The 8,287-nt window shown below is 47.0% G+C and overlaps 1 long non-coding RNA gene across 1 annotated transcript; it reads right to left on the bottom strand.

Annotated features, from left to right (window-relative positions):
- Positions 1–5,542: 5,542 nt before the first annotated feature.
- LOC125758512 (uncharacterized) lies at positions 5,543–7,156 on the bottom strand. The gene is made up of 2 exons (XR_007416146.1): positions 6,905–7,156; positions 5,543–5,663 (listed from the first exon to the last, which is right to left on the bottom strand). It is a non-coding gene; the product is annotated as an uncharacterized LOC125758512 (long non-coding RNA).
- Between the last annotated feature and the right edge of the window lie 1,131 nt (positions 7,157–8,287).

Raw genomic sequence — 8,287 nt, 5'->3', positions numbered from 1 at the left:
TATGTGACACGTACAACCGTCTATGTGCTAGACTCTGCCCTTGGACTCTGCAAGTGCGAAGTTGTATGACGCATGTTGCATATCTGCATAGTTCAGCTGATTGTTTTTCTTTTTCTATTTTTTATTTGTTTCCATTTTTCTTGTGATGGCCTCTTTCTTCTTGTTGGTGAGATAGCCGGCTCTAATGTAGCCTACCTTCTGATGTTATTTTTTTTTCTATTTAAATAAAAAAAGTTTGAGCTCGAGTGAGTCTGGTCGGAAAAGGTTTAGATAGTCCGGATGAGGGAAATTTGGGGAGCCTGAGTCACAGTGAGCTCTCGGAGCAAAATATTTTTCTTGAGTAAGTGAGCTCCAGTTTTTTTTTTTTTTTTGCCGACCTATGGTCACAAGCGCAAAAATCTCAGTTGCCATGGATTTCCAGCTGAACGTTGTTATGGTTATGTTTTGTGTCGTGACTCACACGTGTAAAATGTCATGTTGACATCGAGTGCCAGCAAAAGATTGTAATGGTTATCATGTTCTATGTCACAAGTGCACTAGTGTTATCAGTGTCCGCAAAAAGTTGGTATGGTTATCACGTTCTGTGCCATAAGTGCAAAACAATATGTTGACACAGAGTGCCCAAAATATTGTATTCTCCACCGCGGAAAAGCTTTCTTATTTGCGCTTGAAAGCCTATGTGGAAATGCTTTTGTTGTCGGATATAATGATTAATTTGAAAAAATGTAAAGCGATTTGTGAATTAGAAAAGACTGATTTGTTAACGAAGGTTCTGGAAAATCCTGATTTAGAGCAACAAGAACTTTTGGTCTTTTTGTCCGCGATGTGCCTTCTTGTGCCGTAAAATATATTACTTGCCTTTTGCTTTCGCGCTCTTTCATATGACGCCTGGATGCAATGCAATAAAAGATATTAACGGTTTTTTATGCTTTATTTTTTTCTACCAGTGACAATCGAAATTATGGACAATACCTGTTACATACTGCATATACAGATGGAAAAACATCGGTGGCCGTTATGCTCTGTGAAGGTGTGTGACCAGCGAAGCTTGAAAAAATAATCTGCGTCACTCTCTTTTTAATTAAGCGTGAGCTCTCTTTAAATCTAAACTCAATTCAGCGGCATCATGGTACTTGCATTCCGTATTTATTCGAATGCAATGCCAGCTTTTTTTCCAAATTTCTGCTACTAAAGTCGCCCTCGCGTTACAATCGAGCAAACACCGTATTCAGGCTGCGGTGTGCGCTTGGCGGCGTTCATCATATAGCCATGCGTCCTATTTTGTTGTCTTCGGGCTTCACCCGCAAAGACTGTTTGGAATGCTCCGCGCAGACCGCGATGCGATGTTCCAGGAGCGTCACGATTGTTTTATATCTTTGCGTTAAGATTGCGCGCGGTACGCGAATAGTCTAGAGTTTACGTGGCCACCAGCGATAACGCTGGAACATTCGATAGAACATGTATAAAAGCCGACACGCTTTACCACTTGTCAAAATTATTGACGGACGACGCTCTGACTGACTCGTTTCCCGCCCACAAGTTCGGCCAAATAAAGATTGACCTTGTAAAGAGTTTCATCTTCGACACGCCCACTGCTGCCTTCGTTAAAGTAACAAACCCGTGACAATATACAATACAGTAGGTAGGTTCATCTACGCACACTGATCACAATTTCACTATGGCCCCATTCTGCATGTATACATGCTGCTAAACGCTCTAGCGATGCGAGCAAGCGAAACCGAAACTGGAACTGGAACCGGCTGCAAGATGCCGAACTACTTGCGTAGTAACACAAATGTGCGGATGCCCCGCCTCCGTAGCCTTCGCTCCAATGCCAAGATAAGTTGTCGCCGAGTATAGAAGGAGAGGTGTCAGCATCGGCGCGCCGGAGAGGGAGCGAGAATTCATCCAGATGCGGCGGCGCTGTTGTCGGCTCTGAGGCGCCCGCGCGCGCGTAGCAGCCGCTTTTCTGGCTTTTCGTTGCAACTATTTCACGCTACCATGCGGATTATAACAAAGGCTAGCTGGCACATTTCTGGCGGCTCGCTGCAAAGCATGTATTGGCACTGAAAACTAATGTTTTCAATTTACTTCCTTGTATATCAGCTACGTTTGCCACTCGCACCCCGAAGCGCTGGAAGATAGGGAATCAAATGAGTGACTTACCGTGAGCTTGACACCAAAACAACGTCCGTGCAGTTTTCACTTTGATGCCACAGTGTTCTCCGTGGCGTCTCAATGCAGGTAAAAGTATCAACAACCATACTTGAATGCGTTATTTTAGTAGGGTTGTGCGAATAGTGAAATTTCATCTCGAATCGAATTCGAATCGAATAGTGGCGAAAAATATCGAATAGTACGTATATTTACATGAAACTAGTACCGCCAGTTATCGCAAAACAAAGGAAAAATCAGGCACGCTACGGGTTGGTGGCAGCTTTATTACGTGCTTGCATAGGCGTGCGCAGGGTTCCCCATCAGGGGGGGCAAAGATTCATCGCAGCGCCCCCCCCCCCCCACCCTGCTAAGTCAATGTATGGGGCAGATTTTGCGCCCCCCCCCCTCTTAGGTGACTAGAAGGGTCAATGTGTGGGGCAGATATTGCGCCCCCCCCTCTTAGGTGATTAGGGTGGGCGGCCGCCCCCCCCCCCCCCTGTGCGCACGCCTATGCGTGCTTGTTCGGAAGAGTATTTTTATTCTGCTTTTCTGGGCGCGCAGGCATGTTGATAGAAGAACCGTCACTCCAGTTAGCAGGGGCCCTCTCAACGGCTAAAAAAAGGGGGTACGGTATAGTTTTTTTCCCTATGGTCGCGGAATACGGCTTCAATTGTGCTCCATCTGTGGTCGCGCAATACTGCTTTATCTCGATGCATACTCGGCGCCCAACAATCTTCGGGCGCTCGTTCACAGCAGTGTTTCAACTACGCGCCGAAGCGATGGGAGTTCTTGAACGAGTGGTGCGGTGCGGCAGTGACGACTGCACAGCGGGAACAAATTTTCATATATGAATCCAAAAGCCGAGGGTTTCGCGAGCCGAAGTCGGAATGTAATACGTCGCCTGCGGCATACGCGACCGAACAGGCAAGGAAAGTGCATGCCTTCGTTTCAGAGGCGAAATTGTGAAGAGCTTGACAGTTTTCTCATGTTTCTTTTTTTTTACGTGTGCAAATTACATGATCGCCTTTGAAATAAACATGCGCTCGCTTTTGTACCAGGATATCCGTGAAAGTTTTAACGAGAGGCCTACTGTACCGATGTTAGCGTTAGTTTTATCCACTCCACCCTACTTTGTCGCGTTTTAGATATTCGTCCTGTCGAATTATTCGAGACTTTGAATACGAGCTATTCGAAAGTCGAATCGAATCATTCGGTTAGGCATTATTCGATTGGAATTCGAAACTCGAATATTCACACACCCCTAACTTTTATGACTTGCGCATCGCAAATCAAGGTCTATTTGTACAAGCAAGACATTCATTTTGACACACTCTTACAAAGCATCCAGGTGCAAAGCAGTGTCTTTGCTGTTTACACACCATTGTCGTCACTGTGGCATGGTCACATCGGTACGTACCGATACCGAACAAGTTCGAATTGGCACACCGCAGACCAGGGGCGTAGCCAGAAATTCTTTTCGGGGGGGTTCAACCATACTTTATGTATGTTCGTGCGTGCGTTTTATGTGTGCGTGTATATATACACATGCAAAATTTCGGGGGGGGGGGGGGTGTATGAACCCCCCCCCCTCCCCTTGGCTACGCCCCTGCCGCAGACGTTGCGAGAACACGTGCAAGCGAGGAAACGTGCGGCTCCGGCGGTCGGCGGGTGTTCTCGACAGACCTCAGTACTGACGTGCGCGCCGCCCCGCGGCGGCATGAAATACCAGCACGCCTCCTTTCACGGCGCGGCCGAGACGATGCTGACACCTCTAGCCTTCGCTCCAATGCCAAGATAAGTTGTCGCCGAGTATAGCTGGGGAGGAGAGTATTTCGGCCGCGCGTTAAAAAAGTCACGTGGTACACAGAGCTGCTCCGCGCGCGGCGGTCGCGGTTGCCTAGGCGACGAAGACGCGGCCGCGGCGGCACTCCGACCGTCGTTGGGTTCTGCGGCAGTGCCATGTTTCCTTTGGTATTACAACGTATTCAGTGGGCATTGCGATGAAGCAGTAACTGCATGAGCTGCACGTCACAGCGCACAAATGCAACATTCAAGGGTAAAATTTAGCACAGCTTCACTGACTTGGCGTCGCGAAGACTGATGAAACTGCGGAGCTGGTGCCTTTTCCTTGGCTTTAGGGTGCGTTTTTTACTAAGTACTATTTTAGCTGTCGATACAGCGATGATAATATGACGCCGCTAAACGGTCCGTGAGCTCCTGCTTTGGCCACTCGCAAGCCAGGATCGGATTCCCTTCGTTGCTGGGCGGCCGACGTCTCTCTTCCCGATGAGTTTTGTCGTGCAGTTGCCGCGACACGCCTCTCTCACTCGAAACTCGGGGTCGGCCCGTCATCGTTGGGCCCATATGCTCTAGCGAATTCCCATCATATTTCCCGCCGCGCCGCTTCTTCTCCCGAAGACAGAACCTTGTTCGTACTCGTCGCCGAACGTCGTAATGCTCTGCGCCGACAGTGCACGCTTTTGTACTGCTTTGTTCACTCAGAATTTATTCTTGCAGCAACAACGAAATGAAACAATGTTAGTGCTCTTAAATCAAGGTGTGCGGCCTTAGGTAGGGGGGCACTCTTGTAAGCTCAGTGCGAGCAGTCCGGCCGCATTAGAATTAACACCACAATTAAAGCACGATATGCAACACGTACGAACTGACGGTCGGATGTCAACAACAAGCATGCACGCTGCGCAATAAACAAAGATAATGAAGATGTGCGTCTATCCTAGCCTCTCCTAACTCCATCGCACAGTAGTCAGGGGACACCAAGCCAAGCTTTTTACTCTGCCGAAATAACATATAACACTACCGCAGAAGGGGAGCGCATACTATCGATACGATGGCCGGAGCCACCGCGTCTACGCGTCTCCGTCTCTCCGTCTCGCCGGTCTCGCTCGCCTGGCAACGGCCAGACCCCCGCCAGAGGGCCGCACCGGCCGCACTTTTTTTAACGCGCTGCGGAAATACTCTCCCATCTAGCTGCTCACTGATTGCTGTGCGGTTTGCAAGCAGCACTTCGAGCCGCGATACACTACCCTAGCAAAAATTCCCAATAAAAAAACCAATAGCCTATTGGGTTATTGACACCTATTGGTCTATTGGTTCTATAGGTCTATTGGAACTGTATTTGGCTATTGGTCTATTGGTTCTATATCAGCCTACTGGACCTATATTGGTGTATTGGTTCTCTATTAGCCAATTGGAATTATATTGGCCTATTGGTTCTGTATTTGCCTGCTGGCATTGTATTAGTTCTGTATTTGCCCACTTCTCAGCCCCATTAGAATTAGTCTTGCGCAAGTGTTTTATGGGTGTCTTGTCGTCATGCAGAAGGCCCACACTGTGGCAGCGCCCCTGCAATGATAATCACAGTGGATGAATGAGACATATGTTCAAATATATTCTCATAATCAAAACTACAAGTGCTTCTTCTGGCCCTTGATGATGTTGGCGATCTTGCGGGCCTCATCCGCACTCGAGGAAGTGCCTGAAAAATTCTGTAAATAAACAGAGCCATGAAATCAGAAAACAGTAACACATGTTTAATTAAAGTTTACCGTCAAAGCAATGTATAGAAAGTAGACGGCACAGTGAGAAATTATCTAGACCTTAATTCACTGCACATGTTCACAATGTTGCAGGAGCTGAACTATAGCAAAAAACTGAGTGAAATATTACACACCCAACTGTGGCTCATTGCGTGGAAGAAAACAGTATATCGGCAAAATTTTGCGGCAAAAAAGGAAGGAAAAGAAAGGGGCAAAATTTTTTTAAAAATTAAGCGGCACCTTATCCCGTTTACACGCTTGCGTCCTGTGTTTTTGAGCTGTACCCAAGAATGAACTGCAAACTCGTCCTTAAATTACAGCAAACTCAATAATCACTTACTATCTGTGACGTGCTCTTTTTCACGGTGGTGGTGCGACTATCATACTAGAGCATGCCACTAAATCTCAACTTAAAGATGGCATGAAATAAATTAAGCTAGGGTAGATTCACGATGAGGCAACGGTAATATGTAAGACAGTAGTAAAGGCAGCCTAGATTCCATATCGTTGCAAGCCCAACACAGCAGTCAGGCTGCAATGAGTTGGATATAACACACGTGCTGCATGTTACGTGCTTATGCAATTAAGCCAACAACATTAATAAACCCACTCCTGCGATAGCCCTAATTGGGCTGCAGTATGTAAAAATAAAAAAATATGAAATAAAAAATCGCACCAGTGCAGTACATATGCTATGCACATTTTGTATAATGAATTATCATGTGGCCTTCTGTGGTTCTTGTGACATTATGTCGAACAAGTATGATAAGCCGATTGGCGCGCACTACAACACACAAACAGCATCGACTAGAGCGTTTTACTATGAGGCGATAAACGCGTTTTCGGCTTAACACGCACGTTGTAAATACTTACAAAGGGCTTGCGAGACTCCAACTACACTCACGAGCAGGGCGCCTGTCCTTTACCTCTAATCTATGCTACGTTTTTTTGTGCATACTGACAAACACAAAAACAAACTGCAATAATATATGCGCTCAATCATTCAACTTCTGAGAGCGTGTGGACTTGCAATCGAGGCGTTGCTGGTCTCGCTGTCATCAAATACCGGAGACAAAGGACGAGGGACTTGTTTTCCCGACCTTTCAGCTTCGTCCCAAGTTTGAATACAAAAAAAAGGTGATATCAAATAAATACTAAATAGGAGTAACTACCATGCCCACTCAACTCACCAAACAATCGGAGCACATGGGCCTTGTTGCTCGTCTTGCCATTATTCTTGGTGCCACTTTGTAGAGCCGAAATCGGTCGAAATCGGTCGAAATCCAAGACATTTATGGCTCAGAACGTCTCCATCTGGTGCACGCTGAACACAGTCTTCACGTTATCGTCGCGGAAGCACACTAAAGCAAACATCGTGTAAGCAGGCTTACGTGAAGCATCGAGATCACACAAAGCGCGCGCTATGGCTATGGCGACAGACACAACGTTTTGGCTTAGCTTGGCCGCAGGCTGGGCTTGTCTTCGTATCGGCCGAGCGCGGATGGCGCGCCAAACGCACGGTCGGTCGCGTTTGCAGATCCACAATTCTTTCTCCTGTATCTTTTACAGCACTACTTATATTGCTTAGCATAAATAGTTATAAACTTTACAAATTATCCAAAGCTTATCTTAAAGCTTAGCACATGGCTTAGCCTGCTTAACCAAGGAACGTGTAAAAAAAAATGTTCACACATGCAGCGTCGCCACGCCGCGCACCGTCTCACTTTTTTTTTTTTGTTCGTCACCTGGCTGGTTCTATGCCGGTTGTGATCTCACGGCGGTTTCTTTATTATTATTCTGTGGTGTCTGTGTTGTCGATTCCTTCGCAAGTTCTTCTTTAGCGTGCCCGTTTACAGCACGGCATGTACGGAGACACCGTACCGCCGTTACAGTGGCTAGAATACTAGAAGTGTGATCACCGTCAAGCGGCTGCAATGGGAGGTAGTGACGCCGCCTTGCAATGTTTCCGCTGGGTGGCGCGCGCTGTCGTATACACGTCAGGCTTTCAGGCTGCGCACGTTGTTCAACGCTGCAACTCGCCGGTTAGACGTGATTATTTTGCCTTTTTACGCTGTTCTTTCGTGCTGCATTTGCTGGTCGGACAGCCTTGTCGTGTTTACGTTATGTCTTTTGCGGAGTGTGTGCCATGAGCAGACGTCAGAGCCACTGTTTTGTGCCCAGATGCTCAACTGGGTACAAATCGTGCAAGCAGAAGCTTTCATTGTTTGGAGTCCCGAACGACGACCATTTGTTCCAGCAGTGGCAGCGTAATATACCAAGAACAGACAAGCCTTTGGAAAAGAATGCTGCTGTTCCAATCCCCGAGATCCAATCGAAAAGCTATTCGGGATAATTCGTCAGATATCCGGGTGCAATGATCATTCCATATCGACCAAGTTCCTTACTGTCGTGAATTCCCTTAGCTTTTACAATTTGGTAAAAGCACCAGACATGGGCAACTGTGCAGGTGACACATTTACGTCATTAGTTGGAACTGATGAAGTGGCCATCCATGTCGACAATTTACTGGACACTGGAAACCTGGACGATGCTTCAAGTGTACTGCAGGCATC

Source organism: Rhipicephalus sanguineus, chromosome 5, assembly GCF_013339695.2.
Source record: "Rhipicephalus sanguineus isolate Rsan-2018 chromosome 5, BIME_Rsan_1.4, whole genome shotgun sequence".
NCBI classification, from domain to species: domain Eukaryota; kingdom Metazoa; phylum Arthropoda; class Arachnida; order Ixodida; family Ixodidae; genus Rhipicephalus; species Rhipicephalus sanguineus.
The sequence above is the reverse complement of the archived record's forward strand: the minus strand, read 5'-3'. Positions and strand labels throughout refer to the sequence as shown.